Source organism: Microtus pennsylvanicus, chromosome 10 (assembly GCF_037038515.1).
Source record: "Microtus pennsylvanicus isolate mMicPen1 chromosome 10, mMicPen1.hap1, whole genome shotgun sequence".
Classification (NCBI taxonomy): Eukaryota; Metazoa; Chordata; class Mammalia; order Rodentia; family Cricetidae; genus Microtus; species Microtus pennsylvanicus.
This window is the reverse complement of record NC_134588.1, coordinates 35,137,316-35,155,703: the sequence shown is the minus strand read 5'-3', so window position 1 is coordinate 35,155,703 and position 18,388 is coordinate 35,137,316. Positions and strand designations below refer to the sequence as shown.

General features: G+C 38.4%; 1 protein-coding gene across 3 annotated transcripts in view; it reads left to right on the top strand.

The window, feature by feature from the left end:
- The window catches only part of LOC142858637 (complement factor H-like), a 63,369-nt gene that overhangs the window by 33,656 nt on the left and 11,325 nt on the right, over nt 1–18,388 (top strand). The window lies entirely within an intron of this gene.

The following is an 18,388-nucleotide window of genomic DNA, read 5'->3' as shown; positions in this document are numbered from 1 at the left end:
TGCTGTTTTCTCCTCCTGCCTGGACTGTTCCAATCTGCGCGCCTCGCCCCTGCCCTCTGCCCTCAGCAGGGTGCAGGACAATTTTGCCATTTGCCATCTATTTCATCCCTGGCACCTCTGCTCCATGGCCTTGGAGCCCTGCCCGATTCAACATCCCCAGAGGGACCCCAGGGCTGTGCATTCAGCTTGCACGGAGTTTGCCACCACCTAGTCCCAGGTCCTCTGCCACATTGCACTTCCCGCAGTCTCATGGTTTGGCTTTCCTCTCGTGCTCCCTTTCCTATCCCCACAGTTAAGCTCTGTCTCATTTAGATAACAATCAGACAACCAGGCTTCCAGGAATTTCAGGGGGTAGAGGGGGTGTTTCCCATGATAACAGAGGGAGAGGTGAAATTACTTAAAACAAACAGCAACAAAAACACGTATGCTAATTAGGACAAACAAAAAACAAATCCAGACTTTGACAATGTCCTGAGACAAAGAACAAGATACCTCCTCTTCTCTTGGCAAGGGAAGAAGCCCCCAAAACACTCCTGAACTGGAACCGGACCTCCACCAGAGGTTCTTGATTGCTCCCTGTAGGAGTTTGCTGAAACCTCACTTCAGCTATTTTGAGGTTTGCTTCAGCCAGACTCTCCTCAACCTCTGCAGCAGCCAGATTCTAACTAGCTATAATAACCTCAGCGGGATCGAGATGTCTCTTTCTCCTACCAAGATTACTGTCCTGACACGTCTGTCCCTTAGTGAGAGCCTGGTTATCACTCGGACTAGCCAGTCAGCTCTCTCTCAGACAATGTCTCCTGCTAGTGAGTCAGCTCTCTAGTCTAGAGTCAGCTCTCTCTCCCAGAAAGTTTTGCCTCCTAGCGAGCCTCTCTTTTTCTAGGCCGAACAATCAGCACATACATACATATATCTTACCGGTATTAAAATAAACCTCTAGACCTTCGAGGGCCCCGGCTGGAGTCCCGGCCAGCTCACCAAATATTATGCCCAAGCTGAGACGCCCCCAGAGAGACACCACCGGAATCCAGTCAAATCCAGAATGCAAAACAAGGTTTATTTTTTCTCCTTTTAAGTGGAGTTAGAGGAATTCCAGAGAGGAGGGATTAATCTGGAGCTGATTGGTGGAGGAAAGATTAGTATGGTGTCTGGATGGCAAAAGGTCCTAGTAGTTAGGGACCTTCCAGTAGTTGCAGATAGGGAAAGTTCTCTTTAGTTATCAGGAGACTGGGGGTTACCTGCTGAGCCAGCAAAATGGCTTTGGGAGCCTACTGAGCTAGTGGAAGGGGCCATGGGGTGCTTGCTGAGCTAGCAGAAGGCTGTAGTTTTTCTGAGGACTGTCAGTTTAGCTCTGTCCCATTTTATGAACCAAAAATAAGGCAGTTCTCTCAGGTAAGTTTAGAGGGGGTTTCTGGAACTGTTCTTGAAACATTGTTGAGCTGACTCAGACCTTGTGCTCTCTCCTTTGTCCCTGAAAGTAATTTGTTGATAAATGATCATTTGTTGGAAGAGACACAAGTTTACCCTTCCCAGAGAACTGAAACCTAAATTCATTTGTAAAAGTTAAACCCTTCAGTATGAGGTGTTTGATCTTATTGGGACTTGATAATTAGGTGAGTGAAAAGGGGCTTTCAATTGCTGGACTTCAATACTTTGATAGCTGAACCTTGGTAGTCAGTCTCGGGAGGAGGAAGTGGCCAAATAAGAGAATAGACCTTGGTGGCTAGTTTAGGAATGTAATCTAATGGTTTATAGTCAAGGCAGGGGGAATGGGAAGAAGAGCAAAGTCTGTCAGAGACATGTTTGCCATGCCTGTGGTCTACCAGAATCCCTTTAGAAAAAATAGCAGCAGAAATTTAGAAATTTGACTTGCAGCATCAAGGGTCCACTCAAATGTAAATCATGAAGGATGTCTACACCTGACAAGGTGGTACCTACCTGTAATCCCAGGACTTGGGCGGTAGAAATTTGAGAGTCTTGAATTTGAGACCAGTCTGGGAGACATGAAAACCTATTATTAAAAAAAAAGAAAAAACAAACAGAATAAAATGACACCCCAATTAAAAAAATAAAACTAAACAAATGGTGATCATTGATTTCTCTTTGATTATAAACAGTTAAAGATTATGAAATCAGGGTTTTCTACAGTACATTACTAAAATAGAATGCAAAGGCAGAGTTACTAGTTCATTGGGACATTTGGCTAGCCCACAGCCTTATGGTTAGTCGTAGCATTAAGAAATAAAACTAAAAATATTATTATATCATTTATGAATGTGACAAAACTGCCTGTGAAGATGGCATATAGGCATCCACTCATCAAGCCCACATAAGGAATTCATGATAAAATAACATACAGATACCACCAAAGCCCAACTTGATGATCAATGAGTTTTATTGGGATTATTGACAGATGGGTGAAGCGTTACTAATAGGATTAGAAAAGACTCAAAGATAGCATTCTCACCAAGGCCCACCAGCATGGGTAACCGCTCACAAAAGCAAGGAACCTTGGAGTACACTGCAAATCTGCAGTAAGCTCGACAGGTTGAAGAATGTTTTTCTCTTTCCAAGGGACTCAGCTGATCTAACTTCTTCCAAGGAGCTTGGCTGGTTTTGTTTCGTCCAGGCAGTTTAAAAGGTCTCAAAGTCTTCTATTTTGTACCTAACCTTGTCTTCCTACCTTCTTTGCAGCTTGCCTTATTGGGAAATGACTCATCAGCTTGGCTTGTTTACTTTGGAGTGAGGGGTTTCCTGAATCTGGTCAGGTTCAGTGTCTTCCTGAAGTTCTTTACCTTCCTACTAAAAAAAACTTCCCTGTAGGATGGGATGTTTTAATACTAGATGAACTCTCACACAATAAATTCCATATACTTTTGCAGATATGGTCCCACATCCTTGGTAACCAGTAATGAAATAAAAAACCCTCTTCTTATTAAAATTTATTCATTGTTATGATGAATACCTGAGTGACCCCAGACTTTTATTTGTGCGGGGGGGAGGGGGCTAAAGAAAATGAAGCTTTCTTGTTAATGAGACCAGCACTATCTTGTTGCTACTGCTGTTATTTTCTCTAACTGTATTTTTTATTGATTTTTATTGAGCTCTATGTATTTCTCTACACCTCTTCCTGACTCTCCCCTCCCCTTCAACCCTCTCCCAAGGTCCTTTTTCTCCCACTTTACTCAGCAGATCTTGTCGTTTTCTACTTCCCATGTAAATTAGATCTATGTATGTATCTCTTAGGGTCTTCATTGTTGTCTTGGTTGTCTGGGATTGTGATTTGTGGGATGGTTTTCTTTGCTTTATGTTTAAACTTAAGATTTCTTTTTCAGCCCTTTTATCGTCTGTGTACAGGAAAGCTACTGATTTTTTTGAGCTAATCTTGTATCATTCTACATTACTGAAAGTGTTAATGAGTTATAGAAGTTCCTTGGTAGAATTTTGGGGTCACTTATGTAAACCATCAAATCAACAGCAAATAGTGAGAGATTGACTCTTCCTTTCTGATTTGTATTCCCTTGATCTCCTTCTGCATTTATGGTGGGAATACAAGCTGGTACAGCCCCTTTGGATGTCAGTATTGTGATTTCTCAGGATTTAGGAAATAACCTTCCACAAAACCTAGTAATATCACTTTGGGGTATATATATCTAAAGGATGTTCTATCATGCCACAAGGACACTTGCTCAACTATCTTCATAGCAGCATTGTTTGTCATAGCCAGAACCTAGAAACAACCTAAATGCCATTCAAAGAAAGAATGGATAAGGAAAGTATGGCACATTTGCAAAATGGAGTGCTTACTACACAATAGAAAAAAAAATGACATCTTGAATTTTGCAGGCAAATGGATGGAGCTAGAAAACATCATTCTGAGTTAAGAAACACAGAACCAGAAAGACAATTATCACATGTACTCACTCATAAGTGGTTTTTAAACATAAAGCAAATAAAATCAGCCCACATATCACAATCCCAGAGAACTTAGACAACAATGAGGACCCTAAGAGAGACATACATAGATCTAATCTACATGGGAAGTAGAAAAAGACAAGATCTCTTGAGTAAATTAGGAACATGGGCACCTTGAGGGAGGCTTTGAGAGGGTTTAAGGAGAGGCAGGGAGCAGAGCAGAGAAAAATGTAGAGCTCAATAAAAATCAATAAAAAAGAGGTTCAAAAGAATAAAAATAAAAACCACTTATGAGTGAGTATATGTGATAATTGTCTTTCTGGGTCTGGATTACCTCACTAAGTATGATGTTTTTTTAGATCCATCCATGTGCCTGCAAAATTCAAGATGTTATTTTTTTTCTGCTGTGTAGTACTCCATTGTGTAAATGTACCCCAGTTTTCTTATCCATTCTTCAGTTGAGGGGCATTTAGCTTATTTCCAGGTTCTGGCTATGACAAATAATGCTGCTATGAGCATAGTTGAGCACATGTTCTTGTGGCACGATTGAGATTGGTTATATACTGGGTCTTGAGGAATTTTCTGAGAAATCGCCATACTGATATTCAAAGGGGCTGTACCAGCTTGCATTCCCACCAACAATACAGGAGTGTTCCCTTTACCACACAACCTCTCCAGCATAAGTTGTCATCAGTGCTTTTGATCTTAGCCATTCATACAGGTGAAGCCAGAGTTGTTTTGATTTGCACTTCTCTGATGACTAAGAATGTTTCCTTTAAGTGACTTACAGCCATTTTAGATTCCTTTGTTTAGAGTTCTATGTTTAGATCTATACTCCATTTTTATTGGATTATTTGTTCTTTTTTTGTTAATACATATTTTTATTTGTTTATTAAACATTTCCACCTACTCCCCTCCTCCTATTCCCTCCCACTCCCCTTCCCCTTTCCTCTCCAGTCCTAAGAGAAGTCAGGGTGCCCTGCCCTGTGGGAAGTTCAAGGTCCTCCCCCCTCCATCCAGGTCTAAAAAGGTGTGCATCCAAACAGACTATGTTCCCAAAAAGCCAGTACATGCAGTAGAATCAAAACCCAGTGCCATTATCATTGGCTTCTCAGTCAGCCCTCATTATCAGTCACACCCAGAGGCCAGTCTGATCACATGTTCTTCAGTCCCTGTCCAGTGGCCTTGTTGAGCTCCCATTAGATCATCACACCTTCTCAGTGGGTGGACATACCCCTCGCGGTCCTAACTTCCTTGCCCATGTTCTCCCTCCTCCTGCTCTTCATCTGAATCTTGGGAGCTCAGTCCAGTGCTCCAATGTGGGTCTCTGTCTCTATCTCCATCCATTGCTGGATGAAGGTTATATGGTGATATGCAAGATATTCATCAGTGTGGCCATGGGAGAAGGCAAGTTCAGGAAGCCTCTCCTCTGCTACCCAAGGACCTAGTTGGGGACATCCCCTTGGATACCTGGGTACCCCTCTAGAGACAAGTGTCTTGCCAACCCTAAAATGGCTCCCTTAATTAAGATATCTTCTTCCCTGCTCCCATATCCACTCTTCCTCATTCTCAACCATCACATTCCCCCAAGTTCTCCCCAGTCTTTCCCTTCTCCCTTCTCTCTCACCATCTCCCCAACCCCCACCCAATCCCCACCCCCACGCTCCCAACTTTTGCCCAGCGATCTTGGCTACTTCTAATATCTAGGAGGATAAATATATGTTTTTCTTTGGGTTCACCTTCTTATTGACTTCTCTAGGATCGCGAACTATACGCTCAATGTCCTTTGTTTATGACTAGAATCCACTAATGAATGAGTACATACCATAATCATCTTTTGGGGTCTGGGTTATCTATCTCACTCAATAAGGTGTTTTCTATTTCCATCCATTTGCATGCAAAATTCAAGATGTCATTGTTTTCTACCACTGAGTAGAACTCTAATGTGTATATGTGCAAATCCTTCTTTATCCATTCATCCACTGAGGGTCACCTAAGTTGTTTCCAGGTTCTGGCTATTACAAATAATGCTGCTATGAACATAGTTGAACAAATGCTTTTGTAGTATGATTGGGCATTTCTTGGGTATATTCCCAGGAGTGGAATTACTGGATTCTAAAATAGGTTGACTCCAAGTTTCCTGAGAAACGGCCACAATGATTTCCAAAGTGGTTGCACAAGTTTGCATTAAAACCAGCAATGAATGAGTGTTCCCCTTACTCCACACCCTCTCCAGCATAAGTTATCATGGGAGTTTTTGATTTTAGCCATTCTGACAGGTGTAATATGGTACCTTTTGATTTGCATTTCCCTGATCGCTAAGGAGGTTGAGCATGACCTTAAGTATCTTTTAGCCATTTGAACTTCTTCTGTTGAGAATTCTCCTTTCAGTTCAGTACCCCATTTTTTTTTAATTATCAAACATATAATTTGCAAAGGAAAGCAGTGAGCAACAAGCCAGAAGTACACAGGATCATCCATCCCCCTGGGAGTGCCACCCAACAGCAGCTCACTGAGCAGTACCCCATTTTTAATTGAGTTATCCAGAATTTTAATATCTAGTTTCTTGAGTTCTTTATATATTTTGAAGATCAAAGCTTTGTCTGATGTGAGGTTAGTGAAGATCTTCTCCCATTCAATAGGTTGCCTTTTTGTCTCAATGACAGTATCTTTTCCTTTACAGAAGCTTCTCAGTTCCAGGAAGTACCATTTATTCATTGTTGCTCTTGTTGTCTGTGCTGCTGGGTTTATACATAGGAGGTGGTCTCGTGTGTCCATGTGTTGCAGTCTACTTCTAACTTTCTCTTCTCTCAGGTTCAGTGTGGTCATATTTATATTGAGGTTGTTAATCCATTTGGATTTAAGATTTGTGCATGGTGATAGATATAAATCTATTTTCATTCTTCTACAGGTTGACATCCAGTTATGCCAGCACCATTTGTTAAAGATGCTTTCTTTCTTCCATTGTATACTTTTAGCTCCCTTGTTGAAAATCAGGTGTTCATAGGTTTGTGGGTTAAAATCCGGATCTTCTATTTGATTCCATTGGTCAACATCTCTGTTTTTATGCCAATACCAAGCTGTTTTTATTACTGTAGCTATGTAATAGAGTTTGAAGTCAGGGATGGTAATGCCTCCAGAAGTACTTTTATTGTATAGGATTGTTTTGGCTATCCTGTTTTTTTGTTTGTTTGTTTTTCCATATAAATTTAATTATTGTTCTCTCAAGGTCTGTGAAGAATTTTGTTGGGATTTTGATGGGGATTGCATTGAATCTATAGATTTCTTCTGGTACAATTGCCATTTTTACTATGTTGATCCTCCCAATCCAAGAGCAAGGGAGATCCTTCCATTTTCTGGTATCCTCTTCAATTTCTTTCTTCAAAGACTTAAAGTTCTTGTCAAATAGATCTTTCACCACCTTAGTTAGAGTTACCCCAAGATACTTTATGCTATTTGTGGCTATTGTGAAAGATTTTGTTTCCCTGATTTCCTTCTCTTCTTTGTTGTTTTTTGTGTATAGGAGGGCTACTGATTTTTTGGAGTTGATCTTGTATCCTGCCACATCACTAAAGGTGATTATTAGCTGTTGGAGTTCTTTGGTAGAGTTTTTGGGGTCGCTTATGTATATTGTCATATCATCTGCAAGTAAAGAATGTCTGACTTCTTCCTTTCCAATTCGAATCCCCTTGATCCCCTTATTTTGTCTTATTGCTATTACTAGAACTTCAAGCACTATGTTGAAGAGGTATGAAGAGAGTGGACAGTTTTGTCTTGTTCCTGATTTTAGTGGAATGGCTTTAAGTTTCTTTCTATTTAATTTGATGTTAGCTGTTGGCTTGCTGTATATTGCTTTTATTTTATTTAGGTATGAACCTTGTATCCCTAGTCTTTCCAAGACCTTTATCATAAAGGAATTTGAATTTTGTCAAAGGCTTTTTCAGTATCTAATAATATAATCATGTGTTTTTTTCTTTACGTTTATTTATATGATGGTTTACATTGATAGATTTTCGTATGTTGAACCAGTCCTGCATCTCTGGGATGAAGCCTACTTGATCATAATGGATAATTTTATGGATCTGTTCTTGGATTCGGTTTGCCAGCATTTTATTGAGAATTTTTTCTTCGATATTCATGAGTGAGATTGGTGTAATTCTCTTTCTTGGTTGAGTCTTTCTGTGGTTTTGGTGTCAGGGTAACTGTAGCTCCATAAAAGGAATTTGGCAATGAGTCTTCTGTTTCCATTTTGCGAAACACATTAAGGACATTAAGGAGTATAGGTATTAGCTCTTCTTGGAAGTTCTGGTAGAAATCTGCATTGAAACCATCTGGTCCTGGGCTTTTTTTGGTAGGGAGGTTTTTGATGACACCTTCTAATTCTTTGTTCACTTGGTCTTGATTTAATTTTGGTATATGATACTTATCTAAAAAAAAGTATCCATTTCTTTTATATTTTCCAATTTTATGGCATACAGGCTTTTGTAGTAAGATCTAATGAATCTCTGAATTTCCTGTGTCAGTGGTTATGTTGCCCTTTTCATTTCTGATCTTATTTATTTGCGTGTTCTCTCTCTGACGTTTGATTAGTTTGGATAGGGGTTTGTCAATCTTGTTGATTTTCTCCAAGAACCAGCTTTTTGTTTCATTGATTCTTTGGATTGTTTTCTGTGTTTCTATTTTGTTGGTTTCAGCCCTCAGTTTGATTATTTCCAGTCTTCTACTCCTCCTGTGTGAGTCTGCCTCTTTTTTTTTTTTGTAGAGCTTTCAGGTGGGCTGTTAAGTCTCTAATGTGTGCTTTCTCCATTTTTTTTTTTAATGTGGGCACTTAGTGCTTTGAACTTTCCTCTCAGCACTGATTTCATAGTGTCCCATAGGTTTGGAAATGTTGTGCTTTATTGTTGTTTGAATTCAAGGAAGACTTTAATTTTTTTCTTTATTTCTTCCCCACCCCAGAGGTGGTTCAGTAGTTGACTATTCAGTTTCCATGAGTTTGTAGGCTTTCTGGGGGTAGCATTGTTGTTGAATTCTAACTTTATTCAATGGTGATCCAATAGTACACAGGTGATTACTACAATGTTTTTGTATCTGTAGAAGTTTGCTTTGTTACCAATTATGTGATCAATTTTTGAAAAGGTTCCATGAGATGCTGAGAAGAAGGTATATTATTTTCTGTTTGGGTGTAATGTTCTATAAATGTCTGTTAAGTCCATTTGGTTCATTATATCTCTTAGTTCTCTTATTTCTCTGTTAGGTTTCTGTCTGGTTTACCTGTCCATTTGTGACAGAGGAGTGTTGAAATCTCCTACTATTAGAGTGTAGGGTTTGATGTATGCTTTGTGTTATAGTAATATTTCTTTTACATATGTTTGTACTTTTATATTAGGGGCATAGATACTCAGGATTGAGACTTCCTCCTGATTAATTGTTCCTGTTATGTGTATAAAGTGTACTTCTCCATCTCTTCTGATTGATTTTAGTTTGAAATAAATTTTGTTAGATATTAGTATAGCCACACCTGCTTGTTTCTTTGATCCATTTGATTAGAAAACCTTTTCCCAACCCTTTAGTCTGAGGTAGTTTCTTTCTTTGAGCTTGAGGTGTGTTTCTTGTAAACAGCAGATTGTTGGATCCTGTTTTCATATCCATTCTCTCAACCTGCACCTTTTTATAGGTTAATTGAGGCCATTGATATTAAGTGATATTAATGACCAGTGGTTGTTAACTCCGGTTATTTTTTCTGGTGGTAGTGTTTGTGTGTCTCCTTTCTTTGAGTTGTGCTGGTGGAGGTTTGTCAGATGCTTGTGTTATTATGGGTGTTGTGGGCTTCCTTTGTTTGTGGTTTTCCTTCTAGTATTTACTGTAAGGCTGGGTTTGTGGCTGTGTATTGTTTAAATCTGTTTTTGTCCTGGAATATCTTGTTTTCTCCATTGATGGTGAATGCAAGCTTTGCTGGGTATAATAGTCTGGGCTTGCATCCATGGTCTCTTAGTGTCTTCAGCACATCTATCCACGACCTTCTGTCTTTCGTGGTTTCCATAGAGAAGTCAGGTATAATTCTGATAGTTTTGCCTTTATATGTTACTTGACATTTTTCTCTTGCAGCTCTTAATATTCACTCTTTATTCTGTATGTTTTGTGTTTTGATTATTATATGGCGAGGGGATGTTTTTCTTTTTCTTTTCTTTTTTTTGATCCAGTCTATTTGGTGTTCTGTATGCTTCTTGTACTTTCATAGGAATATCCTTTTTTTGGTTGGGAAAGTGTTCTTCTATAATTTTGTTGAATATATTTTCTGGGCATTTGAGTTGTACTTCTCCTTCTTCTACCCCCATTATTCTTAGGTTTGGTCTTTTCCTTGTGTCCTAGATTTTCTGGATTGTTTGTGTTAAGAATTTGTTGGATTTGTTATTTTCTTTAATCAATGAGTTTATTTCCTCTATACTATCTTCAGTGTCTGATATTCTTTCTTCTATCTCTTGTATTCTGTTGGTTATACTTGTCTCTGTAGTTCCTGTCTGTTTTCCCAGATTTTCCATATCCAGCCTTCCCTTTGTTTGTGTTTTTTTTTTTCATTACCTCCATTTCATTTTTCAAGTGTTGAAATTTTCCATTACCTGTTTGACTGCTTTTTCTTGGTTTTCTTGGGTATCTTTGAGAGATTTATTCATTTCTTCTATCTTTTTGTTTGTCTTCTTCATTTCTTTAAAGGAGTTTTTCATATCCTGTTTAAAGTCCTCTATTATTTTCATAATGTTACATTTAAAGTCGAATTATTCTACTTTTTCTGAAATAGGGTGTTCAAATCTTCTTGTTGCATGATCCCTGGATTCTGTTGTTGTCATGTTGTCTTTCAGGTTGTTGGAGGAATTCTTGTATTGGCACCTGCCCTTCTCTTCCTTCAAATGCAGCTAGGAAAGTCTTGGTGTCTTGGTCCAATCTTTGCTGTGACTGACTGTGTATTTGGGGAATTTTCTTGGCCTGGCTTCTCTTAGGGCCACTCACCACTGGAGATGGTTGTGATGGTGGATCTAAGGACCACACAGATGGAAAGGAGTGCCCTCTGGCTTGATCTCTTCAGTGCAGGAGTAGGATCTGTTCCTGGGCCAAGGACTCACAGACAATAGGGAAGGCTTGGGGGAGTCAGGGTCATGTGGAACAAAGAATCCCCAGCAGCAGGAGCTGGAGGGTCCTCATACTCTTTTCTGGACTGTCCTCCCAACCAGGGGGCACACACTCACCCATCTGAGTGGATCTCCTCAGCACAGGAACAGGGACTCCTGGTGGGCCAAGGAACCCACAGACGAAAAGGCAGATTTGGAGGAGCAGGGTTGTGTGGAACAAAGAGCCCTTGCAGCAGGAGCTGGAGGTGCCCCGCACTCCCTTCCAGTGACCTTCTGGGAGGATACACACTCACCCCTTTGGATGGATCTCCTCAGCACAGGCTTATTTGTTCTTCTGATGACCAATTTCTTGAATTCTTTGTATACTCTGGAGATCAGACCTCTGTCTGACGTGAAATTAGTGAAGATCTTTTCCCATTCTGGTGGCTGTCATTTTGTCTGTTGACCATGTCCTTTGCTTTACAGAAGCTTTTCAGTTTCAGGAGCTCCCATTTATTAATTGTTTCTCCTAGTGTCTGTGGTACTGGGGTTTAATTTAGAAAGTGATCACCTGTGCCGTGTTCAAGTGTGCTTCCCACTTTCTCTTCTATTATGTCCAATATGACTCGCTTTATGTTGAGGCCTTTGATACATTTGGGCTTGAGTTTTGTGCTTAGTGATAGGTATGGATCTATTTTCACTCTTCTACATGTTAATATCCAGTAATGCCAGCATAATTGTTAAATATGCTTCTTTTCCATTTGATATTTTTGCTTCTTTGTCAAAACTCAGGTGTTCAGAAGAGTGTGGATTAATAACTGGGTGTTCAATATGGTTTCTTTAGTCCTCCTGTCAGTTTTTATGCCAATACTAGGCTGTTTTCAGTATTGTAGCTTTGTAGTAGAGTTTGAAGTCAAGGATTTTTTTTTTTATTGTACTGGACTGTTTTGGCTATCCTGGGATTTTTGCTTTTCCATATGAAGTTAAGTACCATTTTTTTTTCAAATGGTCTGTGAGGAATTTGCCTGGGATTTTGATGGACAATGTATTTAATCTGTAGGTTGCTTTTGGTAATATTGCCATTTTTACTATTTTAATTCTATGTACCCAAGAGCATGCGAGATCTTTCCATTTTCTGGTGTCTTCTTCAACTTCTTTCTTCAAAGATTTAAATCTCTTGTCATACAGAGTTCCACTTGTTTGGTTAGAGTTACTTGGAGACATTTATTGCTATTTGTGGCTATTTTGAAGGGTGTTGTTTCTCTGATTTCTTTCAGACCATTTATCATCTATGTACAAGAGGGCTACTGATTTTTTTGAGTTAATCTTGTATTCTGCTATATTACACAAAATGTTTATGACTTGTAGAAGGTTTTTGGTAGAATTTTTGGGGTCACTTATGTAAACTATCATATCATCAACAAATAGAGAGGGTTTGACTTCCTTACAATTTGTGTCCCCTTCATCTATATTTGCTGTCTTATTGATCTAGCTAGGACCTCAAGAACTATATTGAACAGATATGGTGAGGATGGACAATCTTGTCTTGTTCCTGATTTCAGTGGGATCACTGTGAGTCTCTCTCCATTCAGTTTGATGTTGGCTCTTGGCTTGCTGCATAATGTCTTTATTATGTTTATGTATATTCCTTGTTTCCTTGCTTTGTTCAAGATCTTTATCATGAAGGGATGTTATATTTTGTGCAAAGCTTTTTTGGCATCTAATCAGATGATCATATGGTTTTTGTTTTTCAGTTTGTTTACATGGTGGTTTACATTGACAGATTTTTGTATGTTGAATCATCCCTGCATCTATGGGATGAAGCAGACTTGATCATGTTGGATGATGGATTCTGATGTGTTCTTGGATTCGATTTGCCAGTATTTTATTTGGTATTTTTGCAGCAATGTTCATAAGTGAGATAATAATGCCTTTCTGTGGTTTGGGTATCAGAGTAATTGTAGTCTCATGAAAAGAGTTGGCAATGTTCCTTCTATTTCTATTGTGTAGAATAATTTGAGGAGTATTGGTATTAGTTCTCCTTTAAAATCTTGTAGAATTGTGAGCTGAAACCATCTGGTCCTGGGATTTTTTTGGTTGGGAGATTTTTGATGACTGTTTCTATTTCTTCAACAGATATAGGTCTGTTTAATTTGCTTGTCAGGTCTTGATTTTATTTTGGTAAATTATATTTATCTAGAAAGTTGTCAATTTACTTTAATGTTTCTAATTTTGTGGAGTATAGGTTTTTTGAAACATGACCTGATGATTCTCTGTATTTCCTTTATGTCTGTTGATATGAACCCTTCTTTATTTCTGATTTTGTTAATTTAAATATTCTTTCTCTGCCTTTTGGTTAGTTTGAATAAAGATTTGTCTATTTTGTTTATTTTCTGAAAGAACCAACTGTTTGTCTCATTGGTTCTTTGTATTGTTTTCTTTGTTTTTATTTTGTTAATTTCAGCTCTCGGTTTGATTATTTCTTGCTGTCTAGTTCTCTTGGGTAAGTTTGCTTCTTTTTGTCAAAACATTTTCAAATGTTCTGCTAATTCACTAGTGTGGGATTTTTCCAGCTTCTTTATGTAGGCATTTAGTGCTATGACCTTTCTTCTTAAGACTGCTTTCACTGTGTCTCAGAAATTTGGGTATGTAGTGTGATCATTTTCATTGAATTTTAGGAAGTCTTTAATTTCTCTCTTCATTTGTTTCTTGACCTATTAATGATTGAGATGAACATTATTTAATTTCCATGTGTTTGATTGTGGGCATTCTAGTATTACTATTGCTGTTGACTTTTAGTTTTCAGCCATGGTGATCTGATAAGATACATGGGGTTATTCCGTTGGTTTTTTTTTTTTTTTGTTTTTTGTTTTTTTTTTTTTGTATTTGTTGAGGTTTGTTTTGTTACCAAGTATGTGGTCAATTTTTAAGAAAGTTCCATGAGGTGCTAAGAAGGTATATTCTTTTATGTTTGGATGGGATATTCTATAAATATCTGTTAAGTCCATTTGAGACATATTATCTGTTAGTTCCCTTGTTTCTCTGTTAATTTTCAGGTAGACCTGTCCAGTGGTGAGATTGGAGTGTTGAACTCTCCCACTATTAGTGTGTGGGGTTTAATATATGGTTTAAGCTTTAGAAGAATTTCATTTACAAATGAGGGTTCTTAAGTATTTGGGTAATATATTTTCAGTATTAAGAATTCCTCTTGATGGATTTTTCATGTGACTATTATGAAATGTCCTTTTTGTTTCTTTTGATAGATTTTAGTTTGAAGTCTATTTTGTTAGATATTAGTATAGCCACACCTGCTTGTTTCTTAGGTTCATTTGATTGGAATATTTTCCCCAACCCTTTACTCTGAGATGATGTCTGACTTTGAGGCTGAGGTGTGTTTCTTGTATGCAGAAGAAGGATGGATTCTATTTTCATATCCAATATGTTAGCCTGTGCGTTTTTTAGGTCAGTTCAGTCCATTTACATTAAGGGATATTAATTACTAGGGATTTCTATTCCCTGTTAATTTAGTTTTTATTATTAGTGATGTTAATTTTGCATTTTTCCCTTCTTTTGGATTTGCTGCCATGAGGCTATAAATTGTTTGTGTTTTTGTTGATGTAGCCAACTTCCTTGGTTTGGAATTTTTTTTCTAGTATTTTGTATAAGGCTGGTTTGTGGCTTAATATTGGTTAAATCTGGTTTTGTCATTGAATATCTTATTTTGTCATTTTATGATGATTGAAAGTTTTGCTGGGCTGGCATCTGTGTTCTCTTAATGTCTGCATAATGCTTGACCATGTCCTTCTGGCTTTCATTGTCTCCAATGAAAAGTCAGGTGTAATTCTGATAGGCCTACCTTCATATGTTACTTAGCCTTTTCCTTTGCCGCTCTTAATATTCTTTTTTTATATTGCATGTTTAGTGTTTTGATTTTTTGATTATTATGTGGTGAAGGAACTTTATTTTTTTAATCCAGTATGTTTGGTGTGCTATAAGCTTCTTGTATCTTCATAGGCATATCTTTCTCTAGGTTGGTAAAGTTTTCTTCTATGATTTTTCTTAAATATATTTTCTGTGCTTCTGAGTTGATCTTTTATCCTTCTACCTATTATTCATAGGTTTGGTCTTTTTATGGTCTCCAATATTTCTTGGATATGTTGTGTTAAGCTTCGGTTAGATTTAATTTTTTTTTTGACTGGTGAGTCCTTTTCCTCTATTGTATCTTCAGCACTTGAGATTCTCTCTTCCATCTCTTATATTCTGTTGTATGCTTTCATTTGTTGTACCTGATCGTTTTCTTATAATTTCTGTTTCTATAATACCCATGGCTTGTGTTTTCCTTATTGCCTCTGTTTAAGTTTTAAAGTCTTGAATAGTTTCTTTCATATGTTTGATTGATTTTTCTTGGTTTTCTTTAAGGTATTTGCTGATATCTTCCAATTTTTTGTGTGTCTTTTCCTTCATTTTGTTGAGGGAACTTCTCATTTCCTCTTTAAGGGTTTCATACATTTTCCTGAAGTTATTTTTTAGGTAATTTTCTTCTGCTTCTTCTCTATTTGTTTGTTCAAGTATTGCTGTTGTAGGGTCTTTAGGTTTTACTGATGTTGTGTTGCTCTTTGTGGTATTGCATGTGTTCTTACCTTTTCTACTCTTCCTTTCCTCTAATAGGTGTAGTTGGGGCTGTCTGTGATTTTGTTGATTAATCTTCTAGATGCCAGTGAATTCAAGGCCCAGATGTTTGTTCCTTGTGATACAGTCAGTTCTGTGGTTCTAGTTACCCCAATGGTCACTCAGTATTTCTGGAGATTTCTCAGCATTCCCGGGCTTTGCTCTGCTTCCTTGGAGTTTGCTGTCTCAGACTTTCTCTAGATAGAGGTTGTTGGCTCAAACCTGTTTCTGTAAATGTCCCAGGTCTGGTTCTGTTCCTGTAGAAGTTCCTGGTTTGCAGTTGCTTCCTCAATGGTTTCTGTCTCTGATCTACTCCTTCGGAGTTACCAGGCCTACAAACAACCTGGCTCAGGCTTACTCCCTCAGAGGTCCCAGATTCATGCCTGAACCTGCAGAGATCTCTGGTTGCTGCCTACTTCTTCAGATGCCCCAGATGTATGCCCAGACCCATAAATGTCCTGGCTCAGGCCTCGTTCCTTGGAGGTCCTTGACTCATGCCGAGACCCACAGGGGTCCTGGCTTAGGTCTACTCCCTTGAAGGTCCCAGATTCATGTCCAGACCTGTAACAGTTTCTGTCTCTGGCCCACTTGCTCAACATTTGCTCCTCTGTACCTGCTTCTGTAGAGTTCACTGTCTCAGGTTCACTGTCTCAGGTTGCTAGCTCAATTCTGTGTCCTCAAATTTCCCTAGTCTGGATCCACTCTGGCTCCCACGGAGCTTGTTTTTTCAGGCCTGCTCTGGCTTAGGTAGTTAACTGATTCCACAAATGACCCTGTTCTCGATCCACTCCTGCTCTCATGGAGTTCACTATGTGAGGCCTGCTCTCGAACCAAATCCTTTTAATAACTGTGGGTCTTGATAACACTGATTTTCCCAGTTAACCTGAAAAACTCAGTATTAAAACAAATAAATTATTTGAGAAACATTTTAAGACACTCAAATTATGCTATTCTTGTGTGTTCTGTATCAAGATCCAACATGAGGTTTTGGTTATATGCATTTCAGACACTCTATGTAACACCCGATTTGGTGTTACACCCTCGGTACAGTTCGAGCGCCACTGTACTGAATGCGAGTTGGGCTAGGGCCTGGAGAATGAAAAGAAGACACAGAGAGACCAGGGTCATTCGAAAGGAGATCAGCCGAATGCCACTTTATTCAGCATTGGGGGAGTCCTTATCTACCTGACTGCAGCACAAGGATCTCAGCCCAGGCAGGTGGGAAATTACCATATTAACAATGGAGTAAATGCCCTGCAGCTAACCACAAGGCGGGGGCAGGCATAGCACAGAAAACTGTCCCCGTGAATGCACCACAGGATTAAGGGAGACCAGGGCCCTACAACTCTAGTTGTGCTATTCTTTTTTTTTTCTTTTTTTTTTAAGGCTTTATTTTTTTATTTTTTTGGTTTTTCGAGACAGGGTTTCTCTGTAGCTTTGGTGCCCGTCCCAGAACTAGCTCTTTATTTATTTATTTATCTATCTATCTATCTATCTATCTATCTATCTATCTATCTATCTATCTATCTATCTATCTATTTATTAAGGATTTCTGCCTCCTCCCCGCAACCGCTTCCCATTTCCCTCCCCCTCCCCCGATCAAGTCCCCCTCCCTCCTCTGCTCTAAGAGCAATCAGGGTTCCCTGACCTGTGGGAAGCCCAAGGACTGCCCACCTCTATCCAGGTCTCCTAAGGTGATCACCTTAAGAGACCTGGATAGTTGTGCTATTCTTATGTGTTCTATAAAAAGATCCAACATGAAGTTTGGTTATTTGCTTTAGATATTGCTTTCAAAACTTGCCATTCATTTCTGTTACTAGGTGTGTGTTAGGTTGGAAGCATAGATCCCAGTCCCTTGCATCTATCCCAGCCCCCAGGCCTGGTCTGGACTTAACCCTGGGTACTTAAGAGATCCTCCCAAAAGAAAAAGACCTGGTCTCCCTTCCTTCTTCCCCGGGGGTCGCTTCTGTGCTTCCCAGTGTCCCTCTAGGGGCCACCTGAGAGCACAGATCTCCCATTAAACCTGGATATTTCTTAATTTGGCTTGTTTTGATTTGGTTTGATTGGGAATTTTTGCATCGTCAGGGAGCTTGTAATAAAAAATATTCCTAACAGTGTGTACTAACACTTGACTCTTGAATGTAGGAATTTTCTTTTTATGTATAACTCTACTTTTAAAACTGAAAACTTTAATTATGTAAATTAGTAAAAAATGAGACTTCAAAAAATGTTTATATTTTGAAACAGTTATTAATGTCAACAATTAAAAACACTTAATTGTAATGGAGAAGTTACACACACTTAATTTGAGTCAAAATGTTAAACAGTTAACAATAAGATTGAAAACACAATAAAATACTTTAGTGTGTTGTAAATATTCAAACATTCAACTAATGTTATGGTTTTGCACATGTCTCTTATGTTCTTTTTATTTGAAAATACCCAATTTTATTTTCTTAACCTCAAATACTTTAGAAATTATTTTGCCTGTTCTTCTTTCTCAATATATTAAACTGAAATAATTTTTGAAACTATATTAAGCATACTGTGTAGCATTAATTTCAAATATGAAAAAATGATTCTGTATAATAAGAATAGGATAGTTTTGAGTTTAACATAAATAACTTTCTACTGCAATTCAGATTCAGTAAAATATGTTAATTTCAGCATTCAATTCTATAAATGCATACATTTATCAGACT